The 26,367-nt window shown below is 41.8% G+C and overlaps 1 protein-coding gene across 1 annotated transcript in view; it reads right to left on the reverse strand.

Moving 5' to 3' along the window:
* The window catches only part of LOC112252585 (G1/S-specific cyclin-D2), a 203,656-nt gene extending 179,683 nt beyond the window's left edge, over positions 1-23,973 (reverse strand). Inside the window, exon 1 of the mRNA XM_024423928.2 lies at positions 23,844-23,973. The gene's annotated coding sequence lies outside the window, so the exon portion shown is untranslated. The remainder of the gene's footprint in view (positions 1-23,843) is intronic.
* Between the last annotated feature and the right edge of the window lie 2,394 nt (positions 23,974-26,367).

The following is a 26,367-nucleotide window of genomic DNA, read 5'->3' on the forward strand; positions in this document are numbered from 1 at the left end:
TTTTTCCTTCATAGCGTGTTCGCCATCTTCTTTTTAAATAGGGAGGCAATTTGTTTTCAGCACTTTTATTTACATGGGGCGGCAGGTAGCCTAGTGGTTAGAGTGTTCTGCCAGTAACCCGAAGGGTTGCTGGATCGAATCCCCGAACTGACAAGGTAAAAGAAAAACTGTCGTTCTGCCCCTGAAAAAGGCAGTTAACCCGCTGTTCCCCGGGAAGGCTGTCATGGTAAATAAGAATTTGTTCTTAACTGACTTCCCGAGTTAAATAAAGTATACATTTACAAAATACTAGACTGATCAAAACTCTGTCTCTCTGCTGCAGACATATGGTGAACAATTGATGCTTGGAAAATCCCAGCATCGAATCGCAATACATATAGAATCGCAATACATATAGAATCGCAATACATATAGAACCGCAATACATATAGAATCGCAATACATATAGAATCGCAATACATATAGAACCGCAATACATATAGAATCGCAATACATATAGAATCGCAATACATATAGAATCGCAATACATATAGAATCGCAATACATATAGAATCGCAATACATATAGAATCGCAATACATATAGAATCGCAATACATATAGAACCGCAATACATATAGAACCACAATACATATAGAACCGCAATACATATAGAACCGCAATACATATAGAATCGCAATACATATAGAACCGCAATACATATAGAATCACAATACATATAGAATCACAATACATTTCGTCCTCATAAGTATTGTGATACTGTTATCTCATGTTTTGCTCACAAATTTGAAAGAGGGAAAATATAATAAGATTCATAAACCTGCATTTCCCTGTGGAAGGAAACAGAAGCCCTAAACAAATTTTAGCCTGATGCTTTCAGTGTGAACCCACGGCTCCGAGACCAACAGACAGAGATTGATGTGTGGTCAATGCAAGAGTCTGTGTGGGCCTCCCTGTCTCCCATCTCTTGATGTAAACAGAGCCGCTGTGCTGAGCTGTGTTGTGCCTGCTTTGCTCTGTGTGGCTAGCAGGGCCTGCTGCAAACACACGGGTCGGGAGGCATTAAGCGCTGGGAGACTCCACGCTCCGCTCCGACATTTGGAACCACTCTGAACCTATCACAAATTCCTCACTCTTGGCAGCCATTCAGTTTTCCCCCTCTCTCTCCCTCTTTCTCCGTCTCGCTCCCTCTCCCTTTTCATCAGAGCTGGCAGTAGAACTGTAGTCTGCATTCTGCACTAATTAACGACCTTCAGAAGAAGACCACCAAACTGGTGAACTGGCACACTCTAAGCACACTTAGATTTTTTTCTACCTCCCTCCGCCCTCTCCCAAGCCCCTTATAAAGTGTGTATCAGACAGACAGGACAGCCTCTGAGAGGAGACAGAGTTTCACACACACACTAAAGCCCCATACGCACACAGCTCTCTATGCTTTCCAGAGTCACCCACCGCTGTTAACGCTTAAAAAGAGTGACTGAAGGCACCAATTCTGCATGTATTTCTCTGCTGCTCATTAAGAAAAACAAGATTTCAGTCTTTGGGGTGTGGTTCGATGTGGCAGTTACTGACGTCTCCCATGAGACACCACGGGAACAAAGCCAGCATCACTTCCTCAAAATAGGCAGAATTCATCTAAGATAACTCAAGAAATCTGTCATTCATTTTGACGTTTTTGCCGAGGAGGTTTTAGTTGTGCAACTTGACATCTAGCTAAGGTGTATGGCGCAGTATTTCTCAAGTAAAAGAAAATGTGAGACGTGTAAACAAAGTCCGATCCGCTGCGCTGCTAGGCTATAAGGCTCAGTGTGTGCTCTGCAGTAGGATTGGATAAAGCGCAATCACCGCAGCTGTGTATCCTGTGTTAGTGGGCAAGTAAGTCACGACGAAATCATTTACAAACTCTGTTTTGGACGAGACTGACTTTATGACCGAAATGATCCTTTTTACACTTTGTAGTCAATTTTGACACTAGAATAAATGTTTCTGACTAACATCGATGCCCCATAGGCTGTTTTCTTTCAGAGAAGTTGTTTATTGCCTTGTCTGGAAAAGCCAGACATCGGAGAGGAAGCCAGCACATCAGAAGTACCGAGTGTGGCTGACACAATCAGGAGCACTCATCTTGTAAGGGCGCTAGCTAGCATCTCTCCTGACGAGCCATTAGGTCTGTGACCCAAAATGGAGTCCCAGTCCCAGTCCGAGGCCACCTGAGAGAAGAGCAGAATGTGACTGTGGGAATAAACGTGGACCAGGGAGAACCTGTTGCTCATAAAAATAATGAATCTCTCTCGGGCCATTGACAATCAGCTTCTTTTCATATCAATGACATGCGAGGCCCTATAGGGTCCTCCCTCTGAATGGATCCATCACCCTTTCCATGTTTGCCCCAGTCAGACACATGTGTGTTCCCCTGCAGGACACGTCCGTCTCTCTGCACCATCCATCACCCCAGACAGATGACCAGACACCGGGGCTCGCCCAACAGACCCCTGGTCTCCACGGTGACACCTTCCGGGAACACGCACATATTCATTAGCATAATGATTTTGTCTAATCGTGCGGGTTGCCATGCAGCCACCATCAAAGCAGACATCTGAGAGGTAGAAAGACTCTGGGGAGGATGATGAGTGATGGAGTTAGTCTTTTCCATTACGCATTGTACCATGCCGACCACAGTGTCTCGTACATGCACACACCACGTGACACGCACTGACCCTTACACGGAAGCTCTGAGGTCTATGGGATCAATCAAGGCTCTGTTCGCTCACCCCATCCACGCTGCCTCCCATCCTAAACTACCAGCATCCACACCACATCATGTGTAATACAAGAACCGAATTCAGACCAGAGCTCTTCAAAGAACCAGGCATTAAAATTAGGAGCATATCACACTCATAGTGGGAACGCATTTCTATCACCAACCAACCCAGCATACTTCTCTCCCTCTCAGGGAGCCAGTGGGCACAGAGAGGGCATTTCATATGCTCTCTGTGACTCCTTTAATAAAACTAATGTATCAGACTCCCAGGCTGGAGTGGACACGTACAGTATCACTAATTAATGCTCTGTGCTTGTGTTTGTTCAGGATCTCAGTCAAAGTGAAGGGCATGGATGGGCTGCAGTGCGACTGGTCACTCCCCACTGACTTAGTCTGATTTATTTGTCAGGCATGACCAATCATTTAATCATCACGAGAAAACAGGCATGGAATGTACTGAAGGAATTATCACGTGTATCAGTCCTAAAAGACATCCACATCTCTAGCTGAAACTATTCCCTTTAAAGAAGCTGAAAGGTATTCTAAAAGGGAGTATGAAGGAATGCCAAGCAGACAATCGGTAAGTGCTGTTCGCCTTGTATCCCTTTCAGATGATACAGGGAGCATTGGCAACTAGCCACGATAAATTCACTCTGAATAGCCCCGAAGGGGGAGAATGGGGAAGGACGGGACAACAACAAAAAAGTGTTTTGGAGCGGAGCTGGGTGAGTGGGCCGGGACGGTGCATTGTTGTTGAGGCTATCTGGAGCTGGGTGAGTGGGCCGGGACGGTGCATTGTTGTGCAGGCTATCTGGAGCTGCTGGGCGCGAGGCGAACCTCTGGCCACGTGCTTCTTGCTGAGGACGCCATGAATTATTACGTTTCATTCTATTATCATGGGCATGCTTCATTAGGCCCAGACAAACGGCCCCACAGAGCCACTGTGCTCCAGGGGCCGCCTCTCCTCACACAGAGAGAGGAGAGAGAAAGAGAGAGAGAGAGAGAGAGAGAGAGAGAGAGAGAGGGGGACACTCGGCTCCCGCGCTCTCCACTGAAAAGGAGGACGATGGACAAAAACGCATTGTGCGTGGATTTAAAAAGGAGCTTACGGCTGCCATGGAAGAAGAAAAAAAAACGTGCTTGTGGAGAAGAGAATAATGAATCCGCCTGCTGATACACCCTCAATGAGATGAAGAAGAGCACTGTACGCCGGCGCACCAATAGAAAGAGGAGGAAAAGAAAGGGATGAAATTGGAGGCAAATGACACTTGAATGTTTGAAATAACTGACAGCTGCACAATAGGACAGCAAGACAGACTGCAATCTGCACACGGACAGATGAATGGATAGAGGCTTGAAAAGGACAGACTAAATACATACACACAGATAGTCAGTTCAAAAGGAGAAATGGAGAAATAGACAGCCATGAAAATGGACATGAAAGGTAAAGCTGTGCACAGATAAACAACCTAAACAAAGAGAGTGATAAGAAGACCGAATCACGGAAGCCATTTACAATATTTGCCTATAAGTACCATGACTGAAAAGAAACATAACTTGACAACTCGTTGACAACTGGTCAACAAAGCCCCCCCAAAAAATCTAAACTTGAGGCATTCTTTGAAACTTCACCATCATTTAAAGTGAAGCTGTTCAGTTATATTCTTCAGTGTTCAGGTTGTGGGCCCAGGTTTAGAGCCAATCTTCAGCTCTGATGGAGGGCTTACTGTGCCAGTCACTGTGTCCCTGAGAGCATTCCACAGTACAGTACGGGATAACCACCTAGCCTCAGGTCTGTGTGTGTGTGTGTGTGTGTGTGTGTGTGTGTGTGTGTGTGTGTGTGTGTGTGGTGTACACGCCTACATGTGTGCGCGAGTGTGCCTGTGCATATCGCTGCAGCTCCATCCAGTACAGGCCGTGAGCTGTAGGTGGCTGGGGAGCAGAGGCTCTTTGGGATGAATGCATTTCTTGTGCTCGGCAGTGTGGAGGTGACTGGGTATCAGGTCACACTCCTCCTGCTTCTTACTGCATAGCACAGACATTTTCCATTCTGTCAGCGCGAGCACACTGGCTCCTTCCAAACTCAGCGCCACTTCATTAAATGACTTTAGACTCTTGGCAGAGGCAGTGGGAAAAGTCTATATTAACTGTGTGTGAGATGCACTGGGCGGCCAACAAAGGCCATAGTTGTTCGTCTGCTGTGGGTGCTGCTGAGGGGGATTTCTAGGACTAGAGGGGTACCCCTGGCCTTTACACCACGGACGACTCTGCATCCCCACACCCCCCTCAGGGGGACTGACCCCTATCCCACCTCAGCGGAAGTGTGGTCAGAGAAGTGACTGAAACACCTGGCCCAGCTACGTATTGGGGGAGGGGAGGGGGGGCGACGTCACCCCGAAGGGTCCAGCAGGTTTCCTCATGTGTTTACAGGAGGTTGGTATGTTGTGCAGTAGGCAATGGCCATGTGGGGAACCTGGCAGATAAACTGGACCGTTTACTCAGCTCATTTGGAGGATTAGGTCATTTAAGAGTACAGTTCTGCAGAAAACATGCTGTAGTTACACCAGAAAGTCAGCATCATCTGTTCTAGTGTTCTTTCTATGTCCAGTTAACATACATCTGCAACCGCATCATAGCTTTTTAATCAAAGGGGAAACTATGTGAACATATTAGTGCATAAGCCAGATAACCGTAAACACACACTTCCAGCTCTGTGTATTACCATGCGGATGTACTGTAAGGAAGCATTTCACGGTAAGGTCTACACTTGTTGCATTCGGCGCATGTGACAAATAAGGTTGGATTTGATGTAAGCAGTGTACACTTGGTGGTGATAGATCTAAGAGCCTTACTGACCTAAAATGAAATCCCGCTGCAACATTCAAAGTTAGTATTAAAATTACTATTCTTTGAAGGCGTACTTCTGACCCTCTCTGCCATACACCCGTAGTGCTGGGCCATATGGCCAAAAAAGATTATCTGGATTTTTTCAAAGTTATGGGCAATTCACAATATATATATATATATACACACTGCTCAAAAAAATAAAGGGAACACTTAAACAACACAATGTAACTCCAAGTCAATCACACTTCTGTGAAATCAAACTGTCCACTTAGGAAGTAACACTGATTGACAATAAATTTCACATGCTGTTGTGCAAATGGAATAGACAACAGGTGGAAATTATAGGCAATTAGCAAGACACCCCCAATAAAGGAGTGGTCCTGCAGGTGGTGACCACAGAACACTTCTCAGTTCCTATGCTTCCTGGCTGATGTTTTGGTCACTTTTGAATGCTGGCGGTGCTTTCACTCTAGTGGTAGCATGAGACGGAGTCTACAACCCACACAAGTGGCTCAGGTAGTGCAGCTCATCCAGGATGGAACATCACTGCGAGCTGTGGCAAAAAGTTTTGCTGTGTCTGTCAGGGTAGTGTCCAGAGCATGGAGGCGCTACCAGGAGACAGGCCAGGACATCAGGAGACGTGGAGGCCAACAACCCAGCAGCAGGACCGCTACCTCCGCCTAAGAATATTTCATTCATTCAGATCTAGGATGTGTTATTTTAGTGTTCCCTTTATTTTTTGAGCAGTATATATATATATATATAGTGAATTGCCCATAACTTTGAAAAAAATCCAGATATATAAATATATTTAAGTTCTATAAATAAGCTCTGCTGTTAAAAGTCAATACATTGCATGTCAAACAGTCAGGCAATAATCTAATGAATGCAGGGCTTGTAAAAATATACCTAGGGTAAATATAAGCCTTCCACAACCATAAGACCCACTAATAATGTAAGTATTTTGTTCTCTCTGCTACAAGCGGTACCAGGCCGCCAAGTCTGGGACCAAAAAGGCTCCTGAACAGCTTCTACCTCCAAGCCATAAGACTGCTGAACACTTAATCAAATGGCCACCCAGACTATTTGCATTGACCTCATTTATTTATCATTTCTTTGCACTGACATCCTTACGTTGGATCTATTCACACTCACTGGACTCTACCCACACACTAATCACACTAACACACACTACACACGCTCACATACACACGCATATTGACACCACACACATACTTTTACACTCTTCACATACGCTGCTGCTACTCTGTTTATTATCTATCCTGATTGCCTAGTCACTGTTACCCCTACCTACATGTACATACTGTATTACCTCAACTACCTCGTACCCCTGCACATCGACTCGGTACTGGTAGTCCTTGCATAAAGCCTCGTTATTGTTACATTATTATGTTACCATTTCCTTCTTTTTTTTGATAATCTTTTCTTACTTTTTAACTCTGCATTGTCGGGAGAGGGCTCGTAAATAAGGATTTCACGGTAAAGTCTACACCTGTAATAAAATTGGATTTGATTCATCATTTGCTCCACAGCCAGAGATAAAGACAGGGAAGAAACCACAATTTAGCTACCTATAGGTCGCTATAGCCTTCATATTTATTTTGTCATTATATTGTTTTCATAGAACTTTAGCAATTAAATTATTAATTTTGAAATTATCAGAATAAATGTTCCATAAATATTTTTACTAAATAGTGCCATCTTCTGTATACCACCCCTATCTTGTCACAACACAACTGATTGGTTCAAACACATTTAGGAAAGAAATTCCACAAAATAACCTTTAACAAGGCACACCAGTTAATTGAAATGCATTCCAGGTGACTATCTCATGAAGCAGGTTGAGAGAATGCCAAGAGTGTGAAAAGCTGTCATCAAGGCAAAGGGTGGCTAATTTTAAGAATCTCAAATATACAACACCTTTTTGGTTACTACATGATTTCAAATGTGTTATTTCATAGTTTTGATGTCTTCCTTATTATTCTACAATGTAGATAATAGTACAAAAAAAACTAGAATGAGTAGGTGTATCCACACTTTTGACTGGTACTGTATTTTTATATAAGATCATCTTTGAGAACTAACCATCACCAAAATAATAACTAGACAGTCAGGGAGAATCTACTATTTAAAAATATGTCATGGCATTGTCCCCCATTGATTTTGTTATAATGTTTGGGTTTCTCAGATGGCATAATAACACGGCATAAGCCATGGCCAAATGTGTAGAACTGCAGGAAACTAGCTTTAAAACTGTAAAATTCTATGATTGGTTACGGTTTGGTCCGTTCATGGCGTAACGACCAATATTTCTACGTCCATGGACGTCTGGTGTCGGTCGGTGCTCAGTGGGTGAGGATGCTGGTTACAGTAAACGTAAAGAGGGTAGGTGTCACGGTAGGTGCCAGTCAGAGCTGGGAGAGGTGACATTAACTAGAGAGAGAGAAGAGAGAGTAGCAGAGAAAGAGAGAGAGAGAGAGTGAAGGGTTGTCTAGACTGTTTTCACAGTCTTGCTTTGACCACCAGACGACAGAAAGAGAAAAAACAGTTATGAGCTGAACATAACAGTATGTCAGTGAAAGGGTGGACAGTAGCAGGTGACCAAACTGTGTTTTGTGACTACTATGATTTCTCATTGTAGCCAATTCAATTGCAGTAATTCCGTTACTGATTATTCAGCATGATCATTACCGATTTGGTAGCAGAATTATGAGTTTTAATCACTTAATCATTCATTTAAAAAACTTTATATCAGTAAAAACACTATAACTAAATTGGTAGGTCTCCCTTTACTGGTTACTTCTGTGAACTTTCATTATCCTCCATCTTTCTAAGGGAGAGAAATGAGAAAATATCTTACCAAGATATGTGGGGTTTTGATAACGGAATTACAGGGCAATGTTTCTTAAACTTACAGAATGCAAATCATTTCTCCAAAACTAAATATAAAAGTGTCGATATTAGCTGGCAGGGGTATTTATTTCAACGTTGTGTTTTCATGTTTTAAGACTGTTTCTGGAAGACGTTGTCTAAGAACCCTTTACATCTGTTTGGTCAGAAATCAAAGCCTTTGCTTATTCCTAATTTTTGGGATGGAAAATGGTTGAAAAATGTATATTTGTGCCTTCCTTTCCCCAAAACATAGACTTTTAGCTTTAATTTGGCACCCAATTTGACATGCCCCTGTGAGCTTCACATGTTGGTGCTCATGGGTCCTTTTAGGACCCAAGCTAGACTAAGCTACCTCACCAAACCCCAGCTACTCAATGGTCACCTTTTATTGCAAACCCAACATCAAGGGCATTTCATATTCTTTTTCACCGCAGAAAGGCAGAGGTGATGTCAAGATTTACGGCTTGTTCAAGAGAGGTACAGTAAAACTGAAGTGTTGCCTGTGTCCAAGCACGGCGCAAGGCTGCCAGGGAGCAGACAGGCCAGGGGCAGCAGGGAGAGGGCGAGAGAGTTCTCCTGGGTCAGGAATCCATCACTGTCCACAGGTTCCCAGTCTGCCCAAATGCCTTCCCTAATTAAGATTTTAATCTTGCCGTGTCAAGACAAAAAGGAAAGGCCAATTACCCACAGGAAGGTTACTGATCCCCTCAATGCAGGAAGATGATTGGTCTGTCAGAAAGGGTTAACACAGAGGCACGCACGCACACACATACATACACACTCACAGAGGGCCAGTGTGTGGGATTATGGGGGAGAAACAATCAGAGTTCTCTGCTCTGCTTATCCAGACTGGCGGAGGAGCCCTTTCAATGAGCTGGTTCAGCTCAGACGAGCTCCCGCCGGCTCCAGCGCCTGTTTATGTAGACATTGTGGACTAATTTCAAGCCTTGAGCAGTATTTTGTTGGGCCTTTTTTTTACCGGGAATGTGTACATCGTCGTGCTGCAGACCTGAGTTTCACACTATAGGGTTGTTTCAGCCAGGAAGCAAAGCGGGCCAGTGAGTTGCACAGGGGGATTAGGAGCAAATAATGAAGAATAACAACACAACAATATAGCACAGTTCTTCTCACAGTATGGTTTTCGCACTGAAAGTCAAAAGCAGTAGCCTACTGTATACCCTATCCTTCGCATGAAATGTCAAGATGTGAATGGAGCTCTGTGCTGAGTTCTGACCATCTCTCTGCTTTATCAGCACTACCCACACAACCACCTACAGGATCAGTCCTCCCACATTCCCAGGTAATCCACAGGCACACTATATTGGTTTTCCAGTGTAAGCTTCCAGACGGGGGTCATCCGGCAGGTCAAGGAGACTTTAGTAGGCCACGTAGGTTCAACTTCAAAGGAGGTCAACAGGCCTGGAACAACTGAGCCCTCAATTGTGGCTTATTACCTTCTCGCTCGTCGACTACACAGACACATCCCAACACAACACACGCCGCATGTTCCTGGAGGCACACTGTCAATAGACTTCAACATGTCACATGGTTGAAAATAGTAAAGAGGCGACAAACGACTGACCGGCAATTATAACGCATTATGGGTAAAATGGTACTCAAATGGTCCTCGCAACACTTCTTCGCAATTTGAAAACAATGTAGAAAGAGGGTAGCATTGACATTGAAGTCACATTACTTTTGCTGTATCAGCGCCGATCAAACTGCCCGATAATATACATTTATAGAGTTGCAAAGGTGACAAACATGCTTGATGTTGTTTATATGTTTCCACAGCCAGCAACTTACTTAGACTGCATTATGTTGGGTAATGGTAGAACTTTACTGCCCCCCAGTGGTTATGAGTAGGCCAATGCATGGCTGGAAGAAAAAAGGCCTTAACTGAATACAGTTGATTTAATGTCCTTTAAAGAAGGCAACAAAAAAAAAGCTGAGGCAAGATAAGTGAAACATCCCATTGATACTGTCTGCTGTGTCACCTGCATTACCAATACATTTAAAAAATCACCTACCCTCCAATTGTCCATGGACATTAAACATCATTAAAGCATTTCTTTTTTCTTCAATCATAAATCATAATTGAGTTATGTCAAGATATTGAACATGTCCCAAAAGCATCGTAGCACTAAAATAATCTTTCATCCATTTAGTTTCAATAGAATTAAGAAGATCTCAGTGTCACGATGCTTTTGGGAACCGAGCCCAGGTAATCTAAATTGTCTGTCCTGTATTCATGTATTTTACAGTTGTTTTGGGAGTTCAGCGCCCTGTCAGTGTTTCCTTTTTTATGAAATTACATATTACTTATTACTCATCATATGGGCATTTCCATGTAAAAGAACCTATGAGAGACAGCGTGAAGTTTATAGGAGCAGTGTTTTCCATAAGCAGCGGCTGTTGACGAAATAGCTGATAACAGACTCGTTGTACGCTGGCTACTTTTCCACGTCAAAAAATACCTAGGCTTGTTTTAAGTTAAAAGTTTCAATGCGATGGTCAGAAAAGTATGTACAGCTTTCTCCCGTTAGAATGAGCATAGGCATCTTCTAGTAATCTATTGATAGGACAGGCGCCTGTCAGTCACAAAGCGAGCGATGACAGGGAAACTGCTGGTCTGTCCCACCTCTCTGTACCTGTGTTATTTTTGTACCCTCTGGTGAGTTGTAGTCAAATTTCTTTTCACGGAGGAGGGAGAGTTTGATGCTTCTTCATCATCTCCTGATTGTGATTTACACAACCCATGTAATGTAAGTGGTAATGATGAGTTGAAAACCACTTAAGTGTTGTTTTGTAGCACAGTCATTTATTTTGCGTGTTTCATAGGCCTATACAGCCACAGTCGGGCGCATAGGCTATTTACTGTGCTTTGACTGAAGACGGAACAGCAAGTGTTGACTACTTTATAAAAGTCAATCTCTCTTTGACATTCATAAATCATGCAGCGTATTTTATATGTCCATGGTATCGCATCGCGACAAGTAAACCAAAATCTTGTTTGTACTTTCCTGGCCAGGGCAATAAATTGCAATGTCTGTACTGTGAGACGCCTAAGACAGAGCTACAGGGAGACAGGACGGACAGCTGATCGTCCTCTCAGTGGCAGACCATGTGTAACAACACCTGCACAGGACCGGGTACATCCGAACATCACACCTGCGGGACAGGTACAAGATGGCAACAACTGCCTGAGTTACACCAGGAATGCACAATCCCTCCATCAGTGCTCAGACTGTCCGCAATAGGCTGAGAGAGGCTGGACTGAGGGCTTGTAGGCCTGTTGTAAGGCAGGTCCTCACCAGACATCACCGGCAACAACGTCGCCTATGGGCACAAACCCACCGTCACTGGACCAGACAGGACTGGCAAAAAGTGCTCTTCACTGACGAGTCGTGGTTTTGTCTCATCAGGGGTGATGGTCAGATTCGCGTTTATCGTTGAAGGAATGAGCATTACACCGAGGCCTGTACTCTGGAGCGGGATCGATTTGGAGGTGGAGGGTCCGTCATGGTCTGGGGCGGTGTGTCACACCATCCTTGGACTGAGCTTGTTGTCATTGCAGGCAATCTCAACTCTGTGTGTAACAGGGAAGACAACCTCCTCCCTCATTTGGTACCCTTCCTGCAGGCTCATCCTGACATGACCTTCCAGCATGACAACGCTACCAGCCATACTGCTCGTTCTGTGCATGATTTCCTGCAACACAGGAATGTCAGTGTTCTGCCATGGCCAGCGAAGGGCCTGGATCGCAGTCCCATTGAGCACGGCTGGGACCTGTTGGATCGGAGGGTGAGGGCTAGGGCCATTCCCCCCAGAAATGTCCGGGAACTTTCAGGTGCCTTGGTGGAAGAGTGGGGTAACATCTCACAGCAAAAACTGGCAAATCTGGTACAGTCCATGAGGAGGAGATGCACTGCAATACTTAATGCAGCTGGTGGCCACACCAGATACTGACTGTTAGTATTGATTTTGACCCCCTCCCTTTGTTCAGGGACACATTATTCCATTTTTGTTAGTCACATGTCTGTGGAACTTGTTCAGTTTATGTCTGAGTTGTTGAACCTTATGTTCATACAAATATTTACACATGTTAAGCTTGCTGAAAATAAACGCAGTTGACAGTGAAAGGACGTTTTGTTATATATTGTAATTAAGCATGATCCGGTATCACTACAGTATATCATGAATTTGAGCCAATTCTTGAATAGCTTTTCTTACTTTTAGAAAAAAAGGAATAGTCTTTTGTCAGTGGGAATAGTAATTTCCAGGTATCCTATAAATTATTTGTAATGTTGAAATTTTTTAGCCTCTTTGGAGGCTCCCTAAATTTGCCATTTCTATTACTATGTCTGTCAATCTTATCAAACGTGTGATTTAGGTCACCTGCTAAAATAATATATTGAATGCTATCTAAATCAAATCAAATGTATTTATATAGCCCTTCGTACATCAGCTGATATCTCAAAGTGCTGTACAGAAACCCAGCCTAAAACCCCAAACAGCAAGAAGGTGTAGAAGCATGGTGGCTAGGAAAAACTCCCTAGAAAGGCCAAAACCTAGGAAGAAACCTAGAGAGGAACCAGGCTATGAGGGGTGGCCAGTCCTCTTCTGGCTGTGCCGGGTGGAGATTATAACAGAACATGGCCAAGATGTTCAAATGTTCATAAATAAAAACTCAACATTAGAAAATGTCATTCTTGGTCCATATGCTTGGATATAAGGGGAAATTGTGTATTCTTATTTATCAAGATGGCTACACCTCTGCTGTTACTACAGTATGTGGCAGCATAGGTCTCTATAACTCGGCTCCTCTTTAAATGTAAAATGTCTCTTTTTTTATCTTTAGGTGTTTGAGTACCACCTGCTTTCTTTATTATTCATAATGGCGCCCGTGGACATTCCTTGTGATACGTTTTTTGTTGGTCTTTACTTGTACAAAATCAAACTTATCTGTTCCATCTATCATTGAAGAAGCAAGAAAAACATTTTAACAGACATGACATATGAGGGCTGTGGGCATTCCATAAAATGGGAGGATCATCGTATAAATACATAGTTATTGTATTTAACAAAAAAAACACACAAAAACAAAGTACATCTGTACTTGAGGCGCTATGCCTTTTTAGTACTTTTTTAGCTCTGACTCCTCTCCTAATGTACCCCCTAAAAATAGTCTGGATGCATACATTGTACATACTTTATTTTTTTTTCACCCCAATTTCACGGTATCCAATTGGTAGTAGTTACAGTCTTGTCTCATCGCTGCAACTCCCGTACGTACTTGGGAGAGGCGAAGGTCAAGAGCCATGCATCCTCCGAAACACAATTCAACCAGGCCACACTGCTTCTTGACACATTGCCCATCCAACCCGGAAGCCAGCTGCACCGGAGGAAAGAGGAAACACCGTACACCTGGCGACCGTGTCAGCGTGCACACAAAAAAACTAGTGAAACAGACGTCAATGATTGTTTCAGATTTATTCTGGTCCGGATCAACCAAATGTGGTCTTGTTTGGGGCAGAGCTCATTACAATAATAGCCTGTGTGTAAAATAATATCCACATATGCAAAAGAAGGATATTTCATATTAAAGTGAAAAATCTGAGTCAAAGCGTAATTCCATTACTGTGAAATTGCCCATATGGGAGATTTTCCCGGTCAGGTCTAGCCTCGCAAGCCGCCTGATCTTGCAAGTTTACATGGACATTCGCAACACAGATAACCTGCTATAATTACCAGACGGATTACCGCTGCGCTATGTCAAGTCATGTGGTCAGGAAAAAAAAAAGTTTACACGCTTACAACTGAAGTACAATTTGACCATAACCATTTGAGCATACAAAAGGCTGTTATCCAATTTCTACTGAATTAAATCCCACCTGGACTGTGTTTTAGCACTGCTGCACAGGGTAGATGAAGACATTGGTTGCAATATCTCCTAACTAAACAAAATAATCAAGGCTACTGTTACATTTTTAAAAACTCAGCAGAGGACAGAGGATGTATATGAGTTTTACAGAATCACCAAGACTATCTCTAGAGATTGTTAGGGGAATTGGCTGGGTTTACACCACATAGATATACAGTGGCTTTTGAAAGTACTCACACCCCTTGACTTTTTCCACATTTTGTTGTGTTGCAAGGTGGGATTAAAAATGGATTTAATTGTCATTTGTTTGTCAATGATTTACACAAAATACTCTAATGTCAAAGTGGAAGAAGAATTGTATCATTTGTAGAAGATTAATAAAAACTAGAATACTAATATATACTGTTTTGCAAAAGTATGTGGAGACCCCTTCAAATTTGTGGATTCATCTATTTCAGCCACACCCGTGGCTGACAAGTGTATATAATCGAGCACACAGCCATGCGATCTCCATAGACAAACATTGGCAGTAGAATGGCCTTACTGAAGAGCTCAGTGACTTTGAACGTGGCACCGTCATAGGATGCCACCTTTCCAACAAGTCAGTTAGTCAAATTTCTGCCCTGCTAGAGCTGCCCCGGTCAACTGTAAGTGCTGTAATTGTGAAGGAGCAACAACGGCTCGCAGAAGGAGACCGCCAAGTGCTGAAGCGCCTACAAATTGTCTGTCCTCGTTTGCAACACTCACTACAGATTTCCAAACTGCCTCTGGAAGCAACGTCAGCACAATAACTGTTCGTCGGGAGCTTCATGAAATGGGTTGTCATGGCCGAGCCGTCGCACACAAGCCTAATATAACCATGCGCAATGCCAAGCGTCGGCTGGAGTGGTATAAAGTTTGCCGCAATTGGACTGGAGCAGTGGAAACACGTTCTCTGCAGTGATGAATCACACTTCACCATCTGGCAGTCCAACAGATGAATCTGGGTTTTTGCAGATGCCAGGAGAACGCTACCTGCCCCAATGCATAGTACCAACTGTAAAGTTTTGTGAAGGAGGGATAATGGTCTGGGGCTGTTTTTCTTGGTTCGGTCTAGGCCCCTTAATTCTAGTGAAGGGAAATTGTACCTCTACAGCACATAATGACATTCTAAACAATTCTGTGCTTCCAACTTTGTGGCAACAGTTTGGGGAAGGCCCTTTCCTGTCTCAGCATGACAATGCCCCCATGCACAAAGCGAGGTCCCATACAGAAATGGATTGTCGAGATCGGTGTGGAAGAACTTGACTGGCCTGCACAGAGCCCTGACCTTCACCCCATCAAACACCTTTGGGATGAATTGGAATGTCGACTGCAAGCCAGGCCTAATCGCCCAACATCAGTGTCCGACCTAACCGCCCAAAATCAGTGTCCGACCTAACCGCCCAAAATCAGTGTCCGACCTAACCGCCCAACATCAGTGTCCGACCTAACCGCCCAACATCAGTGTCCGACCTAACCGCCCAACATCAGTGTCCGACCTAACCGCCCAACATCAGTGCCCGACCTCACTAATGCTCTTGTGGCTGAATGGAAGCAAGTCCTCCCATCAATGTTTCACCATCTAGTGGAAAGCCTTCCCAGAAGAGTTGAGGCTGTTGTGGCAGCAAAAGGGGGACCAACTCCGAATTAATCCCTATGATTTTGGAATTAGATGTTCGACGAGCAGGTGTCCACATACTTTTGGTCATGTAGTGTATCTTGATTACATAAGTATTTTACCCCATGAGTCAATAAATGTTAGAATCACCTTTGGTAGCGGTTACAGCTGTGAGTCTTTCTAAGTAAGTCTCTAAGAGCTTTGCACACCTGGATTGTACAATATTTGCACATTATTCTTTAAAAAAATGATCCTAGCTCTGTCAAGTTGGTGGTTGATCTTTGCTAGACAGCCATTTTCAAGTCTTGCATAGATTTTCAAGCCAATTTAAGTCAAAACTGTAACTAAGCCACTTGGTAAGCAACTTGTGTATATTTGGCCTTGTGTTTTAGGTTATTGTCCTGCTAAACGGTGAATTTGACTCCCAATATCTGTTGGAATGCAGACTGAACCAGGTTATCCTCTACGATTTTGCCTATACTTAGCTCTATAGCGTTTTTAAAAACTTTTTAGTTATTGCTGATGACAAGCATATGTACCCATAACATGATGCAGCCACCACCATACTAAGAAATATGAAGAGTGGTACTCTTCATATTGTATGTGTTGTGTTGGATTTACTTCATACATAATGTATTCAGGCCATGAAGTTAATTTCTTTGCCACATTTCTTTTCACATGTTCCACCACAAATTGTCATAAACAAATCACACAAATATGAAACCGCAAGCTCCCAGCTACTATCTAATCAATGCAACATTGGCATTATCCCCCTCTTCATTTTTAATTCATTTGTAAACATTTCAAAAACATTATTCCACTTTGACATTATGGGGTAGTGTGTGTAGGCCAGTGACACAAAATCTCAATTTAATCCATTTTAAATTCAAGCTGTAACACAAAATGTGGAAAAAGTCAAGGGGTGTGAATACTTTCTGAAGGCACTGTATAGGGGAATTCTCAACACTACCATATACGCATCAATAGCATTTACCAGAATACTGAGAATTAAACATGAGTCACTCCTTAGAACAGCTGTGATGACTGCCACACAAACAAACATTTTCACTTCACTGATCACTTCACAATCTACTCTGTCAAAAAGATGTCTCTTATTGCTGTCAATAAATGAAACAATATGTATTTTACCATAGGCTTTAGGCTATAATGTATAATTTAAAGTTGTCACAAGACCATGTAATGTTTGTTTACTTATTTCCATGTCACTGCGGTGATATTTCTTTGTATTTGAGATACGACAGGAAATGGTGACGTCAATCTGTTTCTACTAAAGCTGTTTGATATCTGAAGGACAGTGACTTATGAAAGTGAGAAAATGTGTAATTTCCTTCTTGAAAATTCACAAAATATTCCAGATAATACCTTTTCTGTTTTCAAGTCACTGCAAAGTATGATTTATTCATAAACAAATACAAACAATTCTTGTCAATAAGACCATTTGCACATTGCAGTGTGCAAATGAGAAAATGCATATGGGAATAAAGGGAATTCGTTAGTGTGTGCTCTTGAAAAAATACTACCAATGCATTCTAATGGAAATTATTTTGGTGATTTTAATATAGAAACATGTATTCTCCTTGACACCAGCTACAGTTGAAGTCTGAAGTTTATGTACACCTTAGCCAAAAACATTTAAACTCAGTTTTTCACAATTCCTTACATTTAATCCTAGTAAAAATTCCCTGTTTTAGGTCAGTTAGGATCACCACTTTATTTTGAGAATGTGAAATGTCAGAATAATAGTAGATAGAATTATTTCTTTCAGCTTTTATTTCTTTCATCACATTCCCAGTGGGTCAGACATTTACATACACTCAATTAGTATTTGGTAGCAATTCCTTCAAATGGTTTAACTTGGGTCAATTGTTTTGGGAAGCCTTCCACAAGCTTCCCACAATAAGCTGGGTGAATTTTGGTCCATTCCTCCTGACAGAGCTGGTGTAACTGAGTCAGGTTTGTAGGCCTCCTTGCTCGCACACACTTTTTCAGTTCTGCCCACAAACGTTCTATAGGATTGAGGTCAGGGCCTTGTGATGGCCACTCCAATACATTGACTTTGTTGTCCTTAAGCCATTTTGCCACACCTTTAGAAGTATGCTTTTGGTCATTCTCCATTTGGAAGACTCATTTGCAACCAAGCTTTAACTTCCTGACTGATGTCTTGAGATGTTTCTTCAATATATTCATATATTCATTTTCCAGCCTCATGATGCCATCTATTTTGTGAAGTGCACCAGTCCCTCCTGCAGCAAAGCATCCCCACAACATGATGCTGCCACCCCAGTGCTTCACAGTTGGGATGGTGTTCTTCGGCTTGCAAGCCCCCCCCCCCTTTTCCAAACAATGGTCATTATGGCCAAACAGTTCTGTTTGTTTCGTCAGACCAGAGAACATTTCTCCAAAAAGTACGATCTTTGTTCCCATATGCAGTTGCAAACTGTAGTCTGGCTTTTTTATGGTGGTTTTCGAGCAGTGGCTTCTTTCTTGCTGAGCGGCCTTTCAGGTTATTTCAATATAGGACTCGTTTTACTGTGGATATAGATACTTTTGTACCTCTTTCCTCCATCATCTTCACAAGGTCCTTTGCTGTTGTTCTGGGATTGATTTGCACTTTTTGCACCAAAGTACGTTCATCTCTAGCAGACAGAACGCGTCCCGTTCCTGAGCTGTATGACGGCTGCGTGGTCCCATGGTGTTTATACTTGCATACTATTGTTTGTGCAGATGAACGTGGTACCTTCAGGCATTTGGAAATTGCTCCCAAGGATGAACCAGACTTGTGGAGGTCTACAATTTTTTTTCTGAGGTCTTGGCTTATTTCTTTTGATTTTCCCATGATGTCAATCAAAGAGACACTGAGTTTGAAGGTAGGCCTTGAAATACATCCACAGGTACACCTCCAATTGACTCAAATTATGTCAATTAGCCTATCAGAAGCTTCTAAAGCCATGACATCATTTTCTGGATTTTTCCAAGCTGTTTAAAGGCACAGTCAACGTAGTGTATGTAAACTTCTGACCCTCTGGAATTGTGATACAGTGAATTATTGTCACGAGGGACTAGGTGGGTGCAGGAATCAGACGCAGAGAGAGTTCCACTGAGGTTAAGTGCTTTACTCAGGCACAACAAAATAATAAGCCCAACAAATACAGGGCGCTGGACACACAATGAGACAACCCAAAAACCACAGGGTGCCAAGTTAAAGAAAAGAAAATCCACCATTACCTAAAATGCACACACGTAACATAAAGACAATCCCGCACAAAACAAGGGCGGGTCTACCTACTAAATATAGGGAGGCTAATTAAACCAAACAACAGAAACACAGGTGAAACTAATGAGACAAAACAAACAGACAAATGAAAAAGGGATCGGTGGCGGCTAGTAGGACGGTGACGACGACCGCCGAGCACCGCCCGAACAGGCAGGGGAGTCAACTTCGGCGGAAGTCGTGACAATTATAAGTGAAATAATCGGTCTGTAAACAATTGTTGGAAAAACTACTTGTGTCATGCACAAAGTAGATGTCCTAATTGACTTTCCAAAATGATAGTTTGTTAACAATAAATTTGTGAAGTGGTTGAAAAACGAGTTTTAATGACTCCAAGTGTATGTCAATTTCCGACTTCAACTGAATATACCCAACCTCCATTTGGCAATTCCTGGGCGAGCTCAAGGCTCAAGGTCAACCATAAATCTACTGTCGTGGCCAAAGGTTTTGAGAATGACACAAATATTCATTTTCACAAAGTCTGCTGCCTCAGTTTGTATGATGGCAATTTGAATATACTCCAGAATGTTATGAAGAGTGATCAGATGAATTGCAAAGTCCCTCTTTGCCATGCAAATTAACTGAATCCCCCAAAAACATTTCCACTGCATTTCTGCCCTGCCACAAAAGGACCAGCTGACATCATGTCAGTGATTCTCTCGTTAACACAGGTGTGAGTGTTGACGAGGACAAGGCTGGAGATCACTCTGTCATGCTGATTGAGTTCAAATAACAGAGTGGAAGCTTCAAAAGGAGGGTGGTGCTTGGAATCATTGTTCTTCCTCTGTCAACCATGGTTACCTGCAAGGAAACACGTGCCGTCATCATTGCTTTGCACAAAAAGGGATTCACAGGCAAGGATATTGCTGCCAGTAAGATTGCACCTAAATCAACCATCATCAAGAACTTCAAGGAGAGCGGTTCATTTGTTGTGAAGAAGGCTTCAGGGCGCCCAAGAAAGTCCAGCAAGTGCCAGGGCCGTCTCCTAAAGTTGATTCAGCTGCGGGATCAGGGCACCACCAGCACAGAACTTACTCAGGAATGGCAGCAGGCAGGTGTGAGTGCATCTGCACGCACAATGAGGCAAAGACTTTTGGAGGATGGCCTGGTGTCAAGAAGGGCAGCAAAGAAGCCACTTCTCTCCAGGAAAAACATCAGGGACAAACTGATATTCTGCAAAGGGTACAGGGATTGGACTGCTGAGGACTGGGGTAAAGTCATTTTCTCTGATGAATCCCCTTTCCAATTGTTTGGGGCATCCGGAAAAAAAGCTTGTCAGGAGAAGACAAGGTAAGCGCTACCATCAGTCCTGTGTCATGCCAACTGTCAAGCATCCTGAGACCATTCATGTGTGGGGTTGCTACTTTCCTACTCACTAATGCTCTTGTGGCTGAATGGAAGCAAGTCCCCACAGCAATGTTCCAACATCTAGTGGAAAGCCTTCCCAGAAGAGTTGAGTCTGTTATAGCAGCAAAGGGGGGACCAACTCCAAATTAATGCCCATGATTTTGGAATTAGATGTTCGACGAGCAGGTGTCCACATACACTACATGACCAAAAGTACCTTGATTACATAAGTATTTTACCCCATGAGTCAATAAATGTTAGAATCATCTTTGGTAGCGGTTACAGCTGTGAGTCTTTCTAAGTACGTCTCTAAGAGCTTTGCACACCTGGATTGTACAATATTTGCACATTATTCTTTAAAAAAATTATCCTAGCTCTGTCAAGTTGGTTGTTGATCTTTGCTAGACAGCCATTTTCAAGTCTTGCATAGATTTTCAAGCCAATTTAAGTCAAAACTGTAACTATGCCACTTGGTAAGCGAATCTAGTGTATATTTGGCCTTGTGTTTTAGGTTATTGTCCTGCTGAAAGGTGAATTTGACTCCCAGTGTCTGTTGGAATGTATGCTTAGCTCTATTGCAGTTTTTTATTTTTTATTTTATAGTCATTGCTGATGACAAGCATATGTACCCATAACATGATGCAGCCACCACCATTCTGGTACTCTTTATATTTAATGTGTTGTGTTGGATTGCCCCAAACATAACATATTCAGGACATAAGGTTAATTTCTTTGCAGCTTTACTTTAGTGCCTTGTTGCAAACAGGATGCATGTTTAGGAATATTTTTTTATCATGTGCAGGCTTCCTTCTTTTCACTCTGTCATTTAGGTTAGTATTATGGAGTAACTACAATGTTGTTGTAACTGCAATCCATCCTCAGTTTTATCCTATCACAGCCACTAAACTCCAAATCAGGGTTCTCCAACAGGTTGAAATACATGCAATTTTCACGTGTTCCACCGCAAACAAATCACACAAGTATGACATTGCAAGCTCCCAGCTACTACCTCATCAACGCAACATTGTTGTGTTTGAAATGTACTGCTCGGATGAGGGACCTGAAAATTATTTGTATGTGTGGGGTACAGAGATGAGGTAGTCATTCAAAAATCATGTTAAACACTACTATTGCACACAGAGTGAGTCCATTCAATTTATTATGTGACTTGTTTTACTCCTGAATTTATTTAGGCTTGCGATAACAAAGGGGTTGAATACTTATTGACTCAAGACATTTCAGCTTTTAATTTTTAATTAATTTGTAAACATTTCTTAAAACATTATTCCACTTTGACATTATGGGGTAGTGTGTGTAGGCCAGTGACACAATCTCAATTTAATCTGTTTTAAATGCAGGCTGCAGGCTGTAACACAAAATGTGGAAAAAGTCAAGGGGTGTGAATACTTTCTGAAGGCACTGTATAGGGGAATTCTCAACACTACCATATACGCATCAATAGCATTTACCAGAAGACAGAGAAAAAACATGAGCCACTCCTTAGAACAGCTGTGGTGACTGCCACACAAACAAAAACATTTTCACTTCACAATCTACTCTTTCAAAAAGCTGTCTGTCTTATTGCTGTCAATAAATTAAACAATTTGTATTTTACCATAGTCTTTAGACTATAACGTATCATTTCAAGTTGTCATAAGTTCAACATGTACAAAACAAGACCATGTAATGTTTGTTTACTTATTTGTGTCACTGCGGTGATGTCTCTTTGTATTTGAGATATGACAGGAAATGGTGACGTCAATCTGTTTCTACTAAAGCTGTTTGATATCTTTAGGACAGTGACTTATGAAAGTGAGAAAATGTGTAATTTCCTTCTTGAAAATTCACAAAATATTCCAGATAATACCTTTTCAAGTCACTGGATCACACTGCAAAGTGTGATTTATTCATAAACAAATAAAAAAACAATTATTGTCAATAAGACCATTTGCATAGGGGAATGGTCTTAAGAAAATGCATAGGGGAATAAAGGGAATTCGTTAGTGTGTGCTCTTAAACAAGTATCACAAATGCATTCTAATGTGAATTATTTTGGTGATTGATTGTAATATAGAAACATGTATTCTCCATCACACCATCTATATACCCAACCTCCATTTGGCACTCCCTGGACAAAACGATGGGTTCTGAAGAGGACAGTTGTTCTTGCAAACTCAGGGTCAACCATAAATCAATATCTAGAATCACAGACACGCCTCACTGTATTCTGGCTCTAATATGATGTGGGTACACAGATGTGAGCAACTGATGCCCTTCATGATGATTTCAGATTGGTTGTGTCCCCCAACCCCATCAAAGTTTACAATCCCTGATCTAGAGGGAGTACATTATGGTAGGGGTTTTCAAACCTCTCCTCTGGGGACCCACAGCCGTTCCATGTATTTTAATTATTCCACAGCTAGCACAGGGGATTGTAAAATGTTCACCTAATCATCAAGCCCTTGAATAGGTGAATCAGGTGAGCTCAGGGCTACAACGAAATTGTGAATCGTTTTGGGTCCTAGAGGTTTGAAAACCACTGGCCTGTGTAATAGCCTATAGGTCCCAATTGTTCATTATTTTATCATGTGTAAACTATTCCAGACAGTTGGTATCCACTCATAATTTAGCCTACGCAGGCTCGTTCACACAATCGGAACACATCAGGAGCATACCCCCGATCTCTCAATTTCGAAAAGCATTTAAAACTGAACTGAGCAGGATTAATGGTTAGTTCACTTTTCTATTGTTACAAAAGGAAGACTATTGGGGCGTGACTGAGGTGCTTCAATGAATGTGTGTGCCAGAGCTGTAGCCGACAGCTACAGGCTACAGCCACTGTCATTTAACAGCGGTTACGTTACATAGTAGCGAGAAGCAGACAATTGCGCAATAGTGGGCTGGCGATTATCACGACAGTTTAGTTGGTTATTATTGAAAAATAATAATTGCCAATCAAAACTCAAGTTTGTGTTGCTACAGTTGAAAATTAGGGAAATTATTTGTGTAGGCTGTTAACTGAGATGTGTTTAACTATTAAGGTAGCTATGCTATCTCACCGGATGTCTGCCAACGTTTCACTTGCGCTCGAGCTCAATGCAACAGCATAAAAGATGAGCAGCAAAACATTTTGTTACAAAATATAACCACATTTTCCATTACCTTAATGAAGTCTTCCAGTCCTGCGGGATTCCCAACGATACAGCTCACTGAAACGATCAAATCAAATATATTTCCCACAACGTGTAAGACTTGTTTACAAAGTTTCTGCCAGATCTCTGATTGGTCCCAGTAACATAAAGGCGACGCCCCAAACTCCAGTCTGTCGGAGAATGACTATAAACTGTTTCATCAAAACTCCGCAGGGTGGTGGTCGTTATCCACGATTGAAGGATTTAGACCATGTCATCTGACCATAACACCGGTTCCAATCCAAATCCAATTCTATTGTAACTCTATGTCAACACCCAAGGTGCTAGAATTCTATAGATAAAACGTATCGGTGCTCATCGGCCATTGGACAGAAACATTACAAAACAAGTTGGAAATCGCAAATTCAACAATGAGTGGTTTGGAAGGAATCAGTGGCTAACTGCAAGCATTGTAAAGCAATCACTAGCCTGCTATTCAGTGGAGTAGATGTGTGGTCCAAGTCTAGGTTTTAACACTCCTTAAGGATCGGTGTCCGGCTAGCGGGACAACTTCCAGTGAAACGGGAGGGCGCGCAATTCAAATAAATATTGATAAATATGATGGATTTTAAACATTAAAGTACATATAAGTGTCTTATATCAGCTGAAAGCTTAAATTTTTGTTAATCTAACTGCACTGTCCGATTTACAGTAGCTATTACAGAAAAACATGCCATTCGATTGTTTGAGGACGGCGCCCCACATCAAAATATTTTTCCACCTGCACAGGTTTCATACATTCACATAAAAATCTCAAATATTCACTTACTTTTTGAAAATCTTCCTCTGATTTGTCATCCAAAGGGTCCCAGCTATAACATGTAGTGTTGTTTTGATAGATAAAAATCCTTCTTAATATCCCAAAAAGTCAGTTTAGTTGGCACCATCGATTTGAGTAATCCACTCGTTCAACTTGCAGACAACGGAATCCGCAAATCTACCCATAAACTTTGTTTCAACAAGTCAAAATACGTTTCTATTTATTCCTTTACTAAAATGTAATCAAACTAATATTTATTTCAGAAAGAAGTATGTTCAATAGGAAACTGTGTAATTTGAAGAGATAGAGGTGCTCGATGTTGACCATGACACATCCATGACTTCATCACTGAAAAAGATAAATTGTAGAGTATGATATCATTTGAAAGCTTACAAACAGGGTTGTCAAACTTGTATAATTTACTGAAATATATATATATTTTTAAACAACACTTTTTTCATGTTCATATATTGTATGTTGTAGCTTAGACCGTATTTTACATCAGAGGTGTTGTGCCCACCATTGATTATGACCGTGTGCTCTTCAATCACGGCTGGGTGTCATATTTTGGCTGATAAATTAACAAAAATCTGGATAAAATTCAAATGTCATCTTTTAAATGGTACCACAATTAACAGGATTATGGTTGGTCTTCACATCAGAGAATGTTGACTTGAGTGTGAATATCCATTGTCTTATATTAAACTGTCAATCTTCCATAGGAAACCTATTGAAATCATATAAATATAGATAATAGAATAGACATTCACATTCAAGTTGACATTCGACAGTGGGCGGACTGGCGAGCCATCTTTCTGGTAGTAATTGAAACCAGAGAGAATGCGCAAGAGAGGCCCAACTCCAAAGAAAACCTGTCTCCCTCCAGCAGGTGGCATTTTTTTTGTCGTTTTGCCCACCAAGCAAGGAATTTTTGTATGGAGGTCAATGAGTGTCAAATTTGGTCAACAACAAAATAAATGTATGGCTTATTTGCTCCATGAGGTTTATTTGACCGAATAGAAGTTTTGTAATGCTTACATTGTTGCGAGTACACTGATGTAAGTAGGACACGTGAAATCCCAGCAACTTTGAGAAAAAACACTGAGATGGCTATCCATATTGATGGCATGAGGCTAGTAGCATAGCATTTCTCTCCATTGAATACAGGCGGTTGACGTCAACAACCCTCATCGAATATTCAAAAAAGGATTACAATAATGAGATGCATCCACCAATCCAAAGAAAGGATAGGCAGGAGCTAGACAGCTCACAATGACACTTTGTGGACAACGACTCCCATTATTAGGTTGTAGAGACATCTATCTTGTCAGTATATCCATAACTTTGTTGAAACTTAAAAATTCTATGTACCAGCTAAATTGTAGTGGTCTGAAGTATTCTATGATTTTAGGCTGTTTCTGTCTAGCACTTTGTGACATCTGCTGATGTAAAAAGGGCTTCATAAATACATTTGATTGATGGAATTGATTTGTTTCTGTGATTGAAATGACACCCACCCTCTCTGTATTTAAGAGAATGCTGTGTCTCAACCAATGGCGGGCATAACACAAAACCTCAGATGATCTAAAATAGGATCTAAGTCTCAATATATGTGAACATGAGAAAATTCAGGGTTTACAATTTTAGATAATTGACTTTAAAGAAAAAAAAGTACATGTTTTATTTTTGCTTTCAAAAATATCAAACTCGACATGGATGTCTCATGGTAGCGTAT

Source organism: Oncorhynchus tshawytscha, linkage group LG06 (genome assembly GCF_018296145.1).
Source record: "Oncorhynchus tshawytscha isolate Ot180627B linkage group LG06, Otsh_v2.0, whole genome shotgun sequence".
NCBI lineage: Eukaryota > Metazoa > Chordata > Actinopteri > Salmoniformes > Salmonidae > Oncorhynchus > Oncorhynchus tshawytscha.